Consider the following 20,055-nt stretch of genomic DNA (forward strand, 5'->3'; position numbering starts at 1 on the left):
CATTGACTCAGTACTGGTACTCCTTATAGTCTCATTATTACCTCAACTACCTGGTACCCTGCACATTGACTCAGTACTGGTACTCCTTATAGTCTCATTATTACCTCAACTACCTGGTACCCTGCACATTGACTCAGTACTGGTACTCCTTATAGTCTCATTATTACCTCAACTACCTGGTACCCTGCACATTTACTCAGTACTGGTTCTCCTTATAGTCTCATTATTCGCGTGTGTGTGTGTGTGTGTGAGAGTGTGCCCAGTGTGTGTGTCCAGAGTGTGTGTGTGTGTCAGTGTGTGTGTCAGTGTGTGTCCAGTGTGTGTGTGTGTGTGTGTGGGTGTCCTGTGTGTGTGTGTGTGTGTGTGTGTGTGTGTGTGTGTGTGTGTGTGTGTGTGTGTGTGTGTGTGTGTGTGTGTGTGTGTGTGTGTGTGTGTGTGTGTGTGTGTGTGTGTGTGTGCATGTGTATGTGTGTCTTGTGTGTGTGTGTCATGTGTGTGTGTGAGTCCAGTTTGTGTGTGTGTGTGTGTCCGGTATGTTTGTGTGTCCTGTGTGTGTGTGTGTCCTGTGTGTGTGTCAAGGGTGATTGTCAAGGGTGTGTGTCCAGTGTGTTTCTGTGTGTGACCTGTGTGTATGTGTCCTGTGTGTGTGTCCTGTGTGTGTGACCTGTGTGTATGTGTCCTGTGTGTGTGTCCTGTGTGTGTGACCTGTGTGTATGTGTCCTGTGTGTGTGTCCTGTGTGTGTGTCCTGTGTGTGTGTGTCCTGTGTGTGTGTGTGTCCTGTGTGTGTGTGTGTGTGTGTCCAGTGTGTGTTTGTGCAAGTGTGTGTGTGTATGTCCAGTGTGTGTCCAGCGTGTGTCCAGTGTGTGTGTGTACTCAGTGTGTGTGTCCAGTGTGTGCCCAGTGTGTGTGTGTGCCCAGTGTGTGTGTACAGCGTGTGCGTGTGTCCAGTGTGTGTGTACAGTGTGTGTGCCCTGTGTGTGTGTGTGTGTGAGAGAGTCCAGTTTGTGTGTGTGTCCTGTGTGTGTGAGTCCAGTTTGTGTGTCAAGGGTGTGTGTAAAGGGTGTTTGCCCAGTGTGTGTCTAGTTTGTGTGTGTATGTCCAGTGTGTGTGTGTTCAGTGTGTGTGTGTCTGTGTCTATCCAGTGTGTGTGTACAGTGTGTGTGTGTGTGTGTCAAGGGAGTGTGTGTGTGTGTACAGTGTGTGAGTGTGTGTGTCCTGTGTGTGTGTTCAGTGCGTCCAGTGTTTGTCCAGTGTGTGTGTGTCCAGTGTGTGTGTGCCCAGCCTGTGTGTGTGTGTGTCCTGTGTGTGTGTGTTTGTGTGTGTGTGTCTCCGTCCAGTGTTTGTGTGTCCTGTGTGTGTGTGTGTGTGTCCTGGTTGTGTGTGTGTGTGTGTGTGTGTGTGTGTGTGTGTGTGTGTGTGTGTGTGTGTGTGTGTGTGTGTGTCCCCGTCCAGTGTTTGTGTTATGTGTGTGTTATTTTTTAAAGGGACACTGAGTTGCCATCATAATAAACCCCAAAAGCTGGATAGAGGGGCTCAGTGAATGTGGAGGTGAATGTGATCAGGTGGGTCAGTGTGTCAGAGGAGGCTCTATAGAAGGACAGAGTGCCGGCTGGCCAGTCCAGATACACTCCTACTCTGTGGGAGCTGGAGGAGGGGACGTCTATGGTAGTGGTATTATCATTGTGCCAGGCAGAGTAACTGTTGTCAGAGCAGAACAGAGTCCAGGACTTGTCATTTAATCCAATCACACAGTCATTACCCCCTCCACTCCTGTTGATTCCTTTATATGTCACTGCTATATCAGCCCCCCCTCTCCCACTCCACTCTGCCTCCCAGTAACAGCGCCCAGTCAGACCCTCTCTACACAGCACCTGTCTATAGTAGTCAAATCTCTCCGGGTGATCAGGATACGGCTGCTCCCGTCTCCTACATGTCACCTTTCTGTTCTCCTCAGACAGAGAGAGGAGTCTGTGTACTGTGTTTGGGTCCAGTGTGAGATCACAGACATCTGATGGATGAAACCAGACACAATATTAGAAATCATCATCATTCACATTAGAATGTTAACTAACTTTTCACTAATTAATTTAATGTAGATGTTTCTAGGTATCAAAAGGAGAAGTTAAGGTAACTTGAGACTTGTTGAATGATCATATGTTATACTGTATGGTAATATAAAACACACTTATTCCCATAAATTACACACACACACACACACACACACACACACACACACACACACACACACACACACACACACACACACACACACACACACACACACACACACACACACACACACTGTCAAAGCAACTCTTTGTAAACTTTGGTGTCCCTGATTTCTGCTTCTGAAGAACTACAGCTGATATTTAATACGACCAAGTAAGTAATGATGGTGATCTTTGACTTTGACTTAACATGAATTAAGACTTATTCTTAGTCATACTCTTCACAGTAGTCAACACTCACATTTTCTAAGCCCAGGATTCATTGTGTACTCTCCACCATGTTCCACACTGTAGCGGTAAGCAGAAGAACAGGCAGTCATTGAGTGTCACACACACACACACACACACACACACACACACACACACACACACACACACACACCACACACACACGCACCGACACACACACACCGACACACACACACACACACACACCTTAGTCCAAGTGGCTGTAATAATGTTTGTCTTAACTATTCTGATAACTAAAACATGTCTGTTTTGAACATTGACATAAACCCTCTACATACTTGAGTTTCTCCAGTCTGCAGTGTGGATCCTCCAGTCCAGCAGAGAGCAGTCTGACTCCTGAGTCTCCTGGGTGATTGTAGCTCAGGTCCAGCTCTCTCAGGTGTGAGGGGTTTGACCTCAGAGCTGAGACCAGAGAAGCACAGCCTTCCTCTGTGACTAGACAGCGTGACAGCCTGCAAAGAGTAAAGAGTCAAATCATATTAAAATCACACTGATGATGATCTTTGGTGGTGAAAACAGTGGCAGTATATTTTTTGAAAATGTTTAGATATATCAGTGTCCTTTCAAATAAAATGTGACATTCTGTCTCATAATAATGAGTGAGAAAACAATAAGGGAGGACAACAAAACATGCTAACCTCTCACCATTACCAATAACAGAGACTACAACAAAACATGCCATCCTCTCACCATTACCAATAACAGAGACTACAACAAAACATGCTAACCTCTCACCATTACCAATAACAGAGGCTACAACAAAACATGCTAACCTCTCACCATTACCAATAACAGAGGCTACAACAAAACATGCTAACCTCTCACCATTACCAATAACAGAGGCTACAACAAAACATGCTAACCTCTCACCATTACCAATAACAGAGGCTACAACAAAACAAGCTAACCTCTCACCATTACCAATAACAGAGACTACAACAAAACATGCTAATCTCTCACCATTACCAATAACAGAGGCTACAAAAAACATACTAACCTCTCACCATTACCAATAACAGAGGCAACAACAAAACATGCTAACCTCTCACCATTACCAATAACAGAGGCTACAACAAAACATGCTAACCTCTCACCATTACCAATAACAGAGGCTACAACAAAACATGCTAACCTCTCACCATTACCAATAACAGACTACAACAAAACATGCTAACCTCTCACCATTACCAATAACAGATGGCTACAGTACAAAACAGAGGTGGTAACCTCTCACCATTACCAATAACAGAGGCTATAACAAAACATGCTAACCTCTCACCATTACCAATAACAGAGGATACAACAAAACATGCTTACCTCTCACCATTACCAATAACAGAGGCTACAACAAAACATGCTAACCTCTCACCATTACCAATAACAGAGGCTACAACAAAACATGCTAACCTCTCACCATTACCAATAACAGAGGCTACAACAAAACATGCTAACCTCTCACCAGATAGAAATACCTTTAAATAAAAGGTGACATTCTGTACTGTTGCCTAATATGGAACATTACATCTGAAATCCAAAATACTGGACCATAGCAGCACATTTAAAACTGTACGATTCACTGTCCAACCACATATGGTGTGGACTATATGTGTCCGGTAAACACATGTGGATCTGTTGAACAGTTATCACTTGTTGACCAACTACAGGAATACTGACCTCAGAGTCTCCAGTTTACAGTGGGGATTCCCCAGACCATCAGAGAGCAACTTCACTCCTGAATCCTTCAGGTCATTGTTACTCAGATCCAGCTCTCTCAGGTGTGAGGGGTTTGACCTCAGTGCTAAGACCAGAGAAGCACAGCCTTCCTCTGTGACTAGACAGCCTGACAGCCTGCAAAGAGTCAAATCATATTCAAATCACACAGCTATTCTGTGACGGTCAGAATCAATGGCAGTATATTTTTCCAACATTTTCATATATATCAGTGTCCTGAAACCTGCCATATCTATTCATAAACTAATGAATGTGTCATTATTATAAATGATCATAATATTACTTGTAGAGTGAAACATTAATATCCCAAATATTTGACTAGACTGACCAGACCAGTTTAAAAAGCAGTATCAGTCAGAAGACAGACAGTGAGGTATCAGATTTAGATTGTATTGAGTATACAGTCCACACCACATCTATATTGACAGTGAAGCTAACATTTAAATGTGGCTCTATACTCCAACATTTTGGATTTCAGATCAAATGTTTCATATTGAGGTGACAGTATATAATGTCACCTTTTTTGGGGGGGTTTCTTAATACATGTCTGTTTCACGTTTTTAAATAAAAACACTTTATATACCTCGTCCCTCCGTTTGAATTTGTCATAAGTAATCTGACCAATTCACTTTCAGTGTATTAAAATAGTCAACAAAAAAAAAAGTTCAGTATTTGGTCCGATATTCCTTGAACTTCATCAAGCTTGTGACTTAAACTCATTTATTGCTTTGGTTGTTGTTGGGTTGTGTTTTGCCCAATATTCAAATGGTGATGAATGGAGTAACCTTCTGTCTCAGTGAGTAGATAACATATTTCTAAAGACAACTAAATAAATGCTGATGATGCCATGATTAACACAAATCTTGAATGAATTATTAATAATAATGAGTAAGAAAGTTACAGAGGCTACAACAAAACATGCTAACCTCTCACCATTACCAACAACAGAGGACACAACAAAACATGCTAACCTCTCACCATTACCAATAACAGAGGCTACAACAAAACATACTAACCTCTCAACATTACCAATAACAGAGGATACAACAAAACATACTAACCTCTCACCATTACCAATAACAGAGGTTACAACAAAACATGCTAACCTCTCACCATTACCAATAACAGAGGCTACAACAAAACATGCTAACCTCTCACCATTACCAATAACAGAGGCTACAACAAAACATGCTAACCTCTCACCATTACCAATAACAGAGGCTACAACAAAACATGCTAACCTCTCACCATTACCCATAACAGAGACTACAACAAAACATACTAACCTCTCACCATTACCAATAACAGAGACTACAACAAAACATGCTAACCTCTCACCATTACCAATAACAGAGGCTACAACAAAACATGCTAACCTCTCACCATTACCAATTACAGAGACTACAACAAAACATGCTAATCTCTCACCATTACCAATAACAGAGGCTACAAAAAAACATACTAACCTCTCACCATTACCAATAACAGAGGCTACAACAAAACATGCTAACCTCTCACCATTACCAATAACAGAGGCTACAACAAAACATGCTAACCTCTCACCATTACCAATAACAGAGGCTACAACAAAACATGCTAACCTCTCACCATTACTAATAACAGAGGCTACAACAAAACAGGCTAACCTCTCACCATTACCAATAACAGAGGCTACAACAAAACATGCTAACCTCTCACCATTACCAATAACAGAGACTACAACAAAACATGCTAACCTCTCACCATTACCAATAACAGAGGATACAACAAAACATGCTAACCTCTCACCATTACCAATAACAGAGACTACAACAAAACATGCTAACCTCTCACCATTACCAATAACAGAGACTACAACAAAACATGCTAACCTCTCACCATTACCAATAACAGAGGATACAACAAAACATGCTAACCTCTCACCATTACCAATAACAGAGGCTACAACAAAACATGCTAACCTCTCACCATTACCAATAACAGAGGCTACAACAAAACATGATAACCTCTCACCAGGTATAAATACCTTTAAATAAAAGGTGACATTCTGTACTGTTGCCTAATATGGAACATTACATCTGAAATCCAAAATACTGGACCATAGCAGCACATTTAAAACTGTAAGCATCACTGTCCAAACACATGTGGTGTGGACTATGTGTGTCTGGTAAACACATGTGGATCTGGTGAACAGTTATCACTTGTTGACCAACTACAGGAATACTGACCTCAGAGTCTCCAGTTTACAGTGGGGATTCCCCAGACCATCAGAGAGCAACTTCACTCCTGAATCCTTCAGGTCATTGTTACTCAGATCCAGCTCTCTCAGGTGTGAGGGGTTTGACCTCAGTGCTAAGACCAGAGAAGCACAGCCTTCCTCTGTGACTAGACAGCCTGACAGCCTGCAAAGAGTCAAATCATATTCAAATCACACAGCTATTCTGTGACGGACAAAGTCGCGGCAGTATATTTTTCCAACATTTTCAGATATATCAGTGTCCTGAAACCTGCCATATCTATTCATAAACTAATGAATGTGTCATTATTATAAATTATGATAATATTACTTGTAGAGTGAAACATTTATATCCCAAATATTTGAGTAGACTGACCAGACCAGTTTAAAAAGCAGTATCAGTCAGAAGACAGACAGTGAGGTATCAGATTTAGATTGTATTGAGTATACAGTCCACACCATATCTATTTTGACAGTGAGGTATCAGATTTAGATTGTATTGAGTATACAGTCCATACCATATCAGATATTTTGACAGTGAAGCTAACATTTAAATGTGGCTCTATACTCCAACATTTTGGATTTCAGATCAAATGTTTCATATTGAGGTGACAGTGTATAATTTCAAGATTTTTTGGGGGTTTCTTAATACATGTCTGTTTCACGTTTTTAAATAAAAACACTTTATATACCTCGTCCCTCCGTTTGAATTTGTCAAAGTAATCTGACCAATTCACTTTCAGTGTATTAAAATAGTCAAAAAAAAAAAGTTGAGTATTTGGTCATATTCCTTGAACTTCATCAAAGCTTGTGACTTAAACTCATTTATTGCGTTGGTTGTTGTTGGGTTGTGTTTTGCCCAATATTCAAATGGTGATGAATGGAGTAACCTTCTGTCTCAGTGAGTAGATAACATATTTCTAAAGAAAACTAAATAAATGCTGATGATGCCATGAGCACAACAAAACATAATTATTAATAATAATGAGTGAGAAAGTAAACAGAGGCTACAACAAAACATTAACCTCTCACCATTACCAACAATAGAGGACACAACAAAACATGCTAACCTCTCACCATTACCAATAACAGAGGCTACAACAAAACATACCAATAACAGCTAACCTAACCTCACCATTACCAATAACAAGGGAGGTTACAACAGCTTTTTTCTGATCTTACCATGCCTCTATAACTTTTCACCTTTCAGGTCATTATTCACATGATTCATTCCTGATTATTCATCATCATGGTAGCATCCACATGAATGTAGAAGTGTTCAGAAACATCTATTCTTACTGACAATACAAGTGAAGTGACTCCAAAATGACAGGACATTATTCACCATTCAGTTTCTATTAGAAAACCATCTAAAACACAACCAAGACAAACTGCAAATTAATTCAACAAGTTAGTAGAATCACAAGCTTGATGTAATCACGGAAAAGGACGAAACTCTAAACTTTGATGAAATGTATTTGTCCAAATAATTAAGACTGCTTCAAATGGGAGAACTAGATACATAAAGTACTTTAATTTCTAAACAGTAAAATATATATGTATAAATACCTTTAAATAAAAGGTGACATTCTGTACTGTCACCTAATATGAAATTTACATTTAAAACAGTCACTGTCACATATTGTCACCTAATATGTAAAACAACAGTCAGTTATCACTTGTTGACCAACTACAGGAATACTGACCTCAGAGTCTCCAGTTTACAGTGGGGATTCCCCAGTCCAGCAGAGAGCAGCTCCACTCCTGAATCCTTCAGGTCATTGTTACTCAGATCCAGCTCTCTCAGGTGTGAGGGGTTTGACCTCAGAGCTGAGACCAGAGAAGCACAGCCTTCCTCTGTGACTCCACAGCCTGACAGCCTGACAAAGAGATCATCATGACTTCACAAACACACTGTTAATTTAACACCAGTAGTGTAGAAGGACAATGGCAGATGCATTTGGTTTATTCTCTCAAACAACATATAGATTCATCTTCCGTTTCCTAGAATTGTATGGTCATATTGTTATACTAATGTGAAAATCAATGAATTTATTCAATATGTTTTTCAATATAATATTATACACATATTATAATACATATTTTTCTCTAAACTGAATATTTCTTCCTGATGATTAGTTCTTATATGTCATTTTATTTACTCACAGAACAGCTCTGGAGGCTTTGACCACTGGCAGCAGCCTCAGAAGACCTTCCTCTGATCTGGAGTATTTCTTCAGGTCAAACACATCCAGCTCCTTTTCTGAAGTCAGCAACACAAAGACCAGAGCTGACCACTGTGCAGGTGACAGGTTGGCTTCTGAGACACTTCCTGATCTCAGGAATCTTTGGATCTCCTTCATTAGAGAATGGTCATTCAGTTCATTCAGACAGTGGAACAGATTGATGCTCCTCTCTGGAGAGGGATTCTCCCTGATCTTCTCCTTGATGTACTTGACTGTTTCTTCATGGCTCTCTGAGCTGCTTCCTGTCTTTGTCAGTAGACCTCGTAAGTGCTTCTGATTGGACTCCAGTGAGAGGCCCAGAAGGAAGCGGAGGAAAAGGTCCAGGTTTCCTGTCTCACTTTGTAAGGCTTTATCCACAGCACTCTTATAGAAAGTAACTTCAGGCTTGTCGTTTGTTTGCAGTTTGTCCATTAGATTCTCATTGTTGTTGATGAATGAGAGGAACACATATACAGCAGCCAGAAACTCCTGAATGCTCAGATGAACAAAGCAGTACACCTTGTCCTGGTACAGCACACATTCCTCTTTAAAGAGCTGTGTGCACAATCCTGAGTACACTGAGGCTTCATTAACATCAATGCCAGCCTCTTTCAGGTCTTTTTCATAGAAAATCAGATTGCCATTCACAAGCTGTTGAAAAGCCAGTTTTCCCAGTGACAGAATGCTCTCTTTATTCCAGTGTGGACCTGTCTCTTCTTTCCCAAGATACTTTTCATTCTTCTGTTTGGTATGAAACACCACAAGGTGTGTGTACATCTCAGTCAGAGTCTTGGGCATCTCTTCTCTCTTATGTTTCAGCATGTGTTCAAGGACTGTTGCAGAAATCCAACAGAAGACTGGAATGTGGCACATGATGTGGAGGCTCCTTGATGTCTTTATGTGTGAGATGATTCTGCTGGCCAGGTCCTCATCACTGAATCTCTTCCTGAAGTATTCCTCCTTCTGTGGGTCATTGAACCCTCGTACCTCTGTTACCTGGTCAACACACCCTGAAGGGATCTTATTGGCTGCTGCAGGTCGGGTAGTTATCCAGAGGAGAGCAGAGGGAAGCAGATTTCCCTTGATGAGATTTGTCAGCAGAACATCCACTGAGGTTGACTCTGTGACGTCACAACAGATCTTGTTCTTCTGGAAGTCTAGGGGCAGTCGGCACTCATCCAGACCATCAAAGATGAACAGAACTTTGTACTTGTCATAGTTGGAGATTCCTGATTGTTTGGTTTCCATTGAGAAGTGATTGAGAAGTTCAATCAAAGTGTGTTGGTCCCCTTTCATCAAATTCAGCTCCCGAAAGGGAATGAAAATACAAATTGGACATCCTGATTTGCTTTTCCTTCAGCCCAGTCCAGAATGAACTTCTGCACAGAGACTGTTTTTCCAATGCCAGCGACTCCCTTTGTCAGCACAGTTCTGATACGTTTGTCTTGTCCAGTTAAGGGTTTGAAGATGTCATTACATTTGATTGCAGTCTCTGGTCTTGCTTGTTTCCTGGTTGTTGTCTCAATCTGTCTCAGCTCATGTTCATTATTGACCTCTCCTGTTCCACCCTCTGTGATGTAGAGCTCTGTGTAGATCTTATTGAGAAGTGTTGGGTTTCCTTGTTTAGCGATCCCCTCAAATACACATTGAAACTTCTTCTTTAGATTAGATTTGAGTTCACGTTGGCAAATCACAGCAAGATCATCTGAATCTAGAAATAACACAGAGGATATTAATATTACGTGTGTTTTAATGCCTACAGTATTGTAGGACTGTTATAAAGTTTTACATTATAATAATTTATTCTCTTAACTGACTGTATAAATGTGTAAATGTTTTCATAATGCATTACAGACTGGTGTGACTGATTATATTATTATTGGTATTATTGATGGTATTATTAATGTTGTCTCTCTCTAAATGAATCAACACAACACATCCCTGCTGCTACTTGATGAGGTCACTAGGTGTTGTGTTAAGGCTGCTACAATATCATTGAGTTACACAGCTACTTTAGCTGTACTTTAGCTACAGCTTTTAAATGTTATGAAACATAATTCATCATGAGGCAGACAGATCTTACATTTCTCCAGTGTGTCAGCAAGCTCCTTCTGGTTCATTTTCCTCAGGACGTGCAGTGTGATCTTCAGAGCCCCTCTCTGGCACTGCTCTCCTGCTTCTCATCTTCAGCATCCACCACTTCCTTATCCTGCTTCTGACTCTCAAAGCCTTCTGGGAGTTCTGGACTAAGAATCCTCTTGAACATCTTCAGCTCGTTCTTCACAAATGTCATAATTTTCTCTTCAAGCATCTGAAATAAATAAAGTAAATAAGTTAAGCAAGAGAATAAATGCTTTCTCATTAACACATTAATGAATGATTGACAGATCAACTTTACTTGAGGTAAACAAAAACAAATGTACATAACAGGACCACATACACTGAATATGGAGGCCAGGTCTGTTTGATGACTCTGGGAAGACTGACCACTGAGAATCTCTGACTCTGATCTCTCCTGTTGGTTTCTGTGGACAAAACATGAGATTACATCTCCTCATCCAGGAGTACACACACACACACACACACACACACACACACACACACACACACACACACACACACACACACACACACACACACACACACACACACACACACACACACACACACACACACACACACACACAGGTAGGGTTGTGTTGTGTTGTGTTTGTTTAATATTGTTTTAGGACTGTGAAAATGGACATAAGGAATAGTTTATGGATTATGAAAACAACAAATTGAAATGGGAAAATGGGAGAGGAGAAATGACTAGAGACAGTGTTGTTTAACTCACTGACCATGACCCATGAGTTCTTCTTACCTTTGTTCAGTAGAAAAGTCTCTCTCTCTAAACTTCGTGGGTAGATTCATGGACCGGTCACTCTTCATGGACACACAGCTGGGAACAGGGGAGGCTGGTCTCTCCTGCTTGATTGGACTTCAACACAACAGAGACAAACATTACATCTCTCATCTACTCTGAGCTCAGATGGGGAAACATAAGAAGAGTTCCAAAACAGAAATGCCCTTAAATTTGCTGTTGTTTCTTAAAGAAATTATGAAAGAGATTGGTGTGTTTTTTCACTATCTAATCACGGCATGGTGTTGTTCAATGACAGACATGTATTTGTTTAAAATGTATCACTGGAAGGTTTCATTTCAGAGAGACAAGGTATTTGCTAAATGCTATACATCTGCCTCACTCTCAGAGAAATCAGTAGTACTGCTAGGTATTACACAGTAATAACATATATTTAATTTAATCTTTATTTTACTAGGCAAGTAAGTTAAGAACAAATTCTTATTTTCATGACAGCCTAGGTGCAGTGGGTTAACTGCCTGTTTAGGGGCAGAAGGCAGATTTGTACCTTGTCAGCTCGGGATTCGAATGCAACCTTTTGGTTATTAGTCCAACACTCTAACCACTAGGCTACCCTGCCTCTATAAATGCCTCACTCTCAGAGAAATCAGTAGAACTGCTCGGTTTTACACAGTAATAATATATATCTGTCTCACTCTCAGATAAATCAGTAGAACTGCTAGTTTTACACAGTTATAATATATATCTGCCTCACTCTCAGAGAAGTCAGTAGTACTGCTAGGTTTTACACAGTAGTAATATTTATCAAATGTGACCGAAGGGCTCGATTTCCTTATGTTGCAAAATTTGAAACGGTGTTTTTCACATAAGATATAAGTTATTTCGGAGCTGGAAAATGGTATATCAGACACTACAGTTGAGGAACAATGGGAAAGTTATTTCTGCTTTGAAAGATGGTCATCTTGTAACCTCACTTTTGAAAAAATGGCGTTTGAATGTTTTGGTACAAAACTGGAGAGCTCTCTTTTGTCTACAGGGCTGTTACTTTGGCAGATAATGTAAATATATTTATTTTTATATAATTAACTACATGTATGATGTTTTTGGTTAATTTCAATTAATTTCATTGTTTGTTATAAGCTATAAATTTTTATTTTTATTTGTAAGTGGTAAAATGAACTAGAAAATGTTATATCTTGCAATTATTAGTAATTACTACTTTTGTAAAATTACACATTATTCAGTACTACTGCAGTTGCTACATAATTCCAATAGATGGCGGCATAAGACCACAAATGACATTTCAGAATATTAGTTTAGTTTTCTCCCTGGATACACCACCACTCCCCTCACAGGAAAACTCCTGTGTGCTTCTTCCTGTCCCTTTCCACACTGCTAACACAAGAGGAAGGACTGAAAAGCATTTAACAGATTACTGTGGAGTAATATAATGATGATTCATGTTTATTATTTCCTGGTTTTAGAGGAAGGACTGAAAAGGCATTTAACAGATTACTGTGAAGTAATATAATGATGATTCATGTTTATTATTACCTGGTTTTATGCTCATGTTTTGAAATTATACTTCATTAATATAACGATTATCAATAAACCTGAACATTTATTCAGTCACCTCTGGTTTAGAACAACGTATTTTCCAGGTACATTCACTGTCAAATTCATTAACCAGCATCGACCCGCTCTGCCTTCTCTCACTAGTAGTCAACTCAGCCCCACTAAAAAGCTTGTGTCGTCAGTCTGCCTCTCTCTCTCTAGTCGTCAACTCAGCACCACTAAAAAGCTTGTGTCGTCAGTCTGCCTTCTCTCTCTAGTCGTCAACTCAGCACCACTAAAAAGCTTGTGTCGTTACTCTGCCTTCTCTCTCTAGTGTCAACTCACTCCCACTAAAAAGCTTGTGGTCAGTCTGCCTTCTCTCTCTAGTCGTCAACTCAGCCCCACTAAAAAGCTTGTGTGTCAGTCTGCCTTCCCACTAGTCGTCAAAAGCTTGTGTCGTTACTCTGCCTTCTCTCTCTAGTCGTCAACTCAGCCCCACTAAAAGCTTGTGGTCAGTCTGCCTTCTCTCTCTAGTCGTCAACTCACCCCCACTAAAAAGCTTGTGTCGTCAGTCTGCCTTCTCTCTCTAGTCGTCAACTCAGCCCCACTAAAAGCTGGTGTCTGATCGCTCTGCCTTCTCTAGGACATGTTGAGGTTAATTTACTAACTGCTAGGGTTGCATGATGCAATTTATTGACGGGCTGGAAGACGCACTCTGTCTTTTCTATTCTGAGGTTGTTTACTCACAATATCAGATATTACAGTAACATGATTTTTTATAATGTATATTAAGGTAAAGGTACTGACTGGTGATTATTTACCCGGGGTTCAATATCTGCTATAGTCACTATTTTTTGCTCTCCCAAAAGCAACACAGCCCAAATACAAGATATATAGCTAACTAAAGTAATGAGTGACCATTTTAGAAAATCATGGGACATATAGTTTTTGATTGCATGCTATTTTATGTGCATCATATTGCTGCTTGTAGCCTATAACTGATGCTTTGTGGTATTATGCTGACATCTATTAGAAATATTTAGCAATTTAAAGTTATTAATTAATGTAAGAGAAATGTACAGACATTGATGAGGCACATGAGAAATAAAGTGTATTTTTCTGGTTAATTCCTTAGATCAGTCTCAAACCTGATCCACTTATCCCACGACAATTTAAAATCTGTACAAACCACATTTGAAAAAAAACTAATGTGTCTTGTTGATCAAGTGTTCTGCCTTGCAATAATATATACAGTGGGGAGAACAAGTATTTGATACAGTGCCGATTTTGCAGGTTTTCCAACTTACAAAGCATGTCATTTTTTATCATAGGTACACTTCAACTGTGAGAGACGGAATCTAAAACAAAAATCCAGAAAATCGCATTGTATGAATTTTCAGTAATTAATTTGCATTTTATTGCATGACATAAGTATTTGATACATCAGAAAAGCAGAACTTAATATTTGGTACAGAAACCTTTGTTTGCAATTACAGAGATCATACGTTTCCTGTAGTTCCTGACCAGGTTTATAAAGTATTTAAAGGTTTATAAGGTATATCAAATTCCAAAACTATAAGAGCTAAATGCTGAGACAGGTTTTGATTAACAAAATAATCAAAATGCTATTTAGTACTATAATTGTATTTACTAACATAATATTATCACTAAAATAGTTTCTAAAAGTGTATTGCTGCTTCCTAGCCTAGAATTAGGGTTAGGGGTTAGTCAAGGGACATAAAGTCTTTGTTTGCTGCTATTTTATGTCCATCATATTGCTGCTTGTAGCCTATAACTGATGCTTCATGGTCCATCATATTGCTGCTTGTAGACTATAACTGATGCTTCATGGTCCATCATATTGCTGCTTGTAGATTATAACTGATGCTTCATGGTCCATCATATTGCTGCTTGTAGCCTATAACTGATGCTTCATGGTCCATCATATTGCTGCTTGTAGCCTATAACTGATGCTTCATGGTCCATCATATTGCTGCTTGTAGCCTATAACTGATGCTTCATGGTCCATCATATTGCTGCTTGTAGCCTATAACTGATGCTTCATGGTCCATCATATTGCTGCTTGTAGCCTATAACTGATGCTTCATGGTCCATCATATTGCTGCTTGTAGCCTATAACTGATGCTTCATGGTCCATCATATTGCTGCTTGTAGCCTATAACTGATGCTTCATGGTCCATCATATTGCTGCTTGTAGCCTATAACTGATGCTTCATGGTCCATCATATTGCTGCTTGTAGCCTATAACTGATGCTTCATGGTCCATCATATTGCTGCTTGTAGCCTATAACTGATGCTTCATGGTCCATCATATTGCTGCTTGTAGCCTATAACTGATGCTTCATGGTCCATCATATTGCTGCTTGTAGCCTATAACTGATGCTTCATGGTCCATCATATTGTAGCCTATAATGTAACTGATTCTTTTGGTCTTATTCTGCCATCTATTGGAAATATTTAGCAATTAAAAGTTATTAATTCACTTACAGACATTGGTGAGGCAGCTGAGAAATATAGTGTATTTTTCTTGTTAATTCCTTAGATCAGTATCAAACCTGCTCCACTTATCCCACGACAATTTTCAAATCTGTCCAAACCACATTTTTAAAATATAACTAATGTGTCTTGTTGATTCTGCAATAATATGTATAATAAAATAACAAACAAATTAAAGCTAAATGCTTAGACAAGTTTTGATTAACAAAATAATCAGTGCTATTTAGTACTATAATGGTATTTACTAACATAATATTATTTCCTAAATAGTTTCTAAAAGTGTTCTAGGCTACCCTTCCCTATAATTAGTTAGGGTTAAGGCTAAAATAGCTAATACGCAGGGTTAGATTTTCTGTATAGCACTTTGTGACATCCAGACGAGCTTCAAGGCCATACAACTCTCCTTCTGTGCCCTCCAACTGCTCTTAAATGTAAGTAAAACTAAATGCATGCTCTTCAACCGATCGCTGCCCTCACCTGCTCGCCCGTCCAGCATCACTACTCTGACGGCTCTGACTTAGAATACGTTAGACTGTAAACTCTCCTTCCAGACTCACATTAAGCATCTCCAATCCAAAATAAAATCTAGAATTGGCTTCCTACATCGCAACAAAGCATTCTTCAGTCATGTAGCCAAACATACCCTCGTAAAACTGAGCATTCTACCAATCCTCGACTTCGGTGATGTCATCTATAAAATAGCCTCCAACACTCTACTCAACAAACTGGATGCAGTCTATCACAGTGCCATCCGTTTCGTCACCAAAGCCTCATACGCTACCCACCATTGAGACCTGTACGTTCTCGTTGGTTGGCCCTCGCTTCATACTCGGCGCCAAACCCACTGGCTACAGGTTATCTACAAGTCTCTGCTAGTTAAAGCCCCGCCTTATCTCAGCTCACTGGTCACCATAGCAGCACCCACTCGTAGCACGCGCTCCAGCAGGTATATCTCACTGGTCACCCCCAAAGCCAATTCCTCCTTTGGTCGTCTTTCCTTCCAGTTCCCTGCTGCCAATGACTGGAACGAACTGCAAAAATCTCTGAAACTGGAAACACTTATCTCCCTCACTAGCTTTAAGCACCAGCTGTCAGAGCAGCTCACGGATCACTGCACCTGTACATAGCCCATCTATCTACCTCATCCCCATACTGTATTTATTTAATTATCTTGCTCCTTTGCACCCCAGTATCTCTACTTGCACATTCATCTTCTGCACATCTACCATTCCAGTGTTTAATTGCTATATTGTAATTACTTTGCCACCATGGCCTTTTTATTGCCTTAACTCCCTTATCTTACCTCATTTGCACTCACTGTATATAGACTTTTTGTTTTCTTTGGTTCTACTGTACTATTGACTGTATGTTTTGTTTATTCCATGTGTAACTCTGTGTTGTTGTATGTGTCGAATTGCTATGCTTTATCTTGGCCAGGTCGCAATTGCAAATGAGAATTTGTTCTCAACTAGCCTACCTGGTTAAATAAAGGTGTTCTCAACTAGCCTACCTGGTTAAATAAAGGTGAAATAAAAAAATACAATGAGTGAGAAAGTTAGAGGCTACAACAAAACATGCTAACCTCTCACCATTACCAATAACAGAGGCTACAACAAAACATGCTAACCTCTCACCATTACCAATAACAGAGGCTACAACAAAACATGCTAACCTCTCACCATTACCAATAACAGAGGCTACAACAAAACATGCTAACCTCTCACCATTACAATAACAGAGACTACAACAAAACATGCTAACCTCTCACCATTACCAATAACAGAGGCTACAACAAAACAGGCTAACCTCTCACCATTACCAATAACAGAGACTACAATAAAACATGCTAACCTCTCACCATTACCAATAACAGAGGCTACAACAAAACATGCTAACCTCTCACCATTACCAATAACAGAGACTACAACAAAACATGCTAACCTCTCACCATTACCAATAACAGAGACTACAACAAAACATGCTAACCTCTCACCATTACCAATAACAAAGCTACACAGTGGAGATTGGAGTATCTGTCCATAGGACCACTTTAAGCCGTACACTCCACAGAGCTGGGCTTTACGGAAGAGTGACCAGAAATAAATACAGTGCTTTAAAGAAAAAAATAAGCAAACACGTTTGGCATTAACAAATGGCATGTGGGAGACTCCCCAAACATAGGAAGAAGGTACTCTGGTCAGATGACACTAAAATTGAGCTTTAAGGCCATCAAGGAAAACGCTATGTCTGGCGCAAACCCAACACGTCTCAACACGTCTCATCACCCCGAGAACACCATCCTCACAGTGAAGCATGGTGGTGGCAGCATCATGCTGTGGAGATGTTTTTCTTCAGCAGGGACTGGGAAACTGGTCAGAATGGAAGGAAAGATGGATGGCGCTAAATACAAGGAAATTCTTGAGGGAAACCTGTTTCAGACTTCCAGAGATTTGAGACTGCTAAAGAAACACTCGAGTGGGAAAAATGTAAATGTCTTGTAATGGTCAAGTCAAAGCATAGATCCAATTGAGAATCTGTGGAATGACTTACAGATTGCGGTACACCAGCGGAGCCCATCCAACTTGAAGGAGCTGGGACAGTTTGTCCTTGAAAAATGGTCAAACATCCCAGTGGCTAAATGTGCCAAGCTTATAGAGACATACCCCAAGAGACATGCAGTTGTAATTGCTGCAAAATGTGGATCTACAAAGTATTGACTTTGGGGGGTGAAGAGTTATACAACAGGTGGATCTACAAAGTATTGACAGTGGGGGTGAAGAGTTATGCAACAGGTGGATCTACAAAGTATTGACTTTGGGGGTGAAGAGTTATACAACAGGTGGATCTACAAAGTATTGACTTTGGGGGTGAAGAGTTATACAACAGGTGGATCTACAAAGTATTGACTTTGGGGGTGAAGAGTTATACAACAGGTGGATCTACAAAGTATTGACTTTGGGGGTGAAGAGTTATGCAACAGGTGGATCTACAAAGTATTGACTTTGGGGGTGAAGAGTTATACAACAGGTGGATCTACAAAGTATTGACTTTGGGGGTGACGAGTTATACAACAGGTGGATCTACAAAGTATTGACTTTGGGGGGTGAAGAGTTATACAACAGGTGGATCTACAAAGTATTGACTTTGGGGGTGAAGAGTTATGCAACAGGTGGATCTACAAAGTATTGACTTTGGGGGTGAAGAGTTATGCAACAGGTGGATCTACAAAGTATTGACTTTGGGGGTGAAGAGTTATACAACAGGTGGATCTACAAAGTATTGACTTTGGGGGTGAAGAGTTATACAACAGGTGGATCTACAAAGTATTGACTTTGGGGGTGAAGAGTTATGCAACAGGTGGATCTACAAAGTATTGACTTTGGGGGTGAAGAGTTATACAACAGGTGGATCTACAAAGTATTGACTTTGGGGGGTGAAGAGTTATACAACAGGTGGATCTACAAAGTATTGACTTTGGGGGTGAATAGTTATACAACAGGTGGATCTACAAAGTATTGACTTTGGGGGTGAAGAGTTATACAACAGGTGGATCTACAAAGTATTGACTTTGGGGGTGAAGAGTTATACAACAGGTGGATCTACAAAGTATTGACTTTGGGGGGTGAATAGTTCTGCAACAGGTGGATCTACAAAGTATTGACTTTGGGGGATCTACAAAGTGAAGAGTTATACAACAGGTGGATCTACAAAGTATTGACTTTGGGGGTGAATAGTTCTGCAACAGGTGGATCTACAAAGTATTGACTTTGGGGGTGAAGAGTTATACAACAGGTGGATCTACAAAGTATTGACTTTGGGGGGTGAATAGTTCTGCAACAGGTGGATCTACAAAGTATTGACTTTGGGGGTGAATAGTTCTGCAACAGGTGGATCTACAAAGTATTGACTTTGGGGGTGAATAGTTCTGCAACAGGTGGATCTACAAAGTATTGACTTTGGGGGTGAATAGTTCTGCAACAGGTGGATCTACAAAGTATTGACTTTGGGGGTGAATAGTTCTGCAACAGGTGGATCTACAAAGTATTGACTTTGGGGGTGAATAGTTCTGCAACAGGTGGATCTACAAAGTATTGACTTTGGGGGTGAATAGTTCTGCAACAGGTGGATCTACAAAGTATTGACTTTGGGGGTGAAGAGTTATACAACAGGTGGATCTACAAAGTATTGACTTTGGGGGTGAATAGTTCTGCAACAGGTGGATCTACAAAGTGAAGTAGAATAGTTCTGCACACTCAAGTTCTTTTCTTTTTTATTGGTTGTTTAACAATAAAAAATATTTTGCATCTTCAAAGTGGGAGGCATGTTGTGTAAATCAACTGATACAAACCACCAACACATCTATTTTAAATACAGGTTTTAGGCAACAAAATAGGAAAAATGCCAAGGGGGTGAAAACTTTTGCAAGCCACTGAAAAAACATCAATATGTTC

The 20,055-nt window shown here is 40.0% G+C and overlaps 1 pseudogene; it reads right to left on the minus strand.

Moving 5' to 3' along the window:
* Positions 1–1,411: 1,411 nt before the first annotated feature.
* Positions 1,412–11,193, minus strand: LOC121843150 (annotated as a pseudogene).
* Positions 11,194–20,055: the final 8,862 nt, after the last annotated feature.

Source organism: Oncorhynchus tshawytscha, unplaced genomic scaffold (assembly GCF_018296145.1).
Source record: "Oncorhynchus tshawytscha isolate Ot180627B unplaced genomic scaffold, Otsh_v2.0 Un_contig_11152_pilon_pilon, whole genome shotgun sequence".
Taxonomy (NCBI): domain Eukaryota; kingdom Metazoa; phylum Chordata; class Actinopteri; order Salmoniformes; family Salmonidae; genus Oncorhynchus; species Oncorhynchus tshawytscha.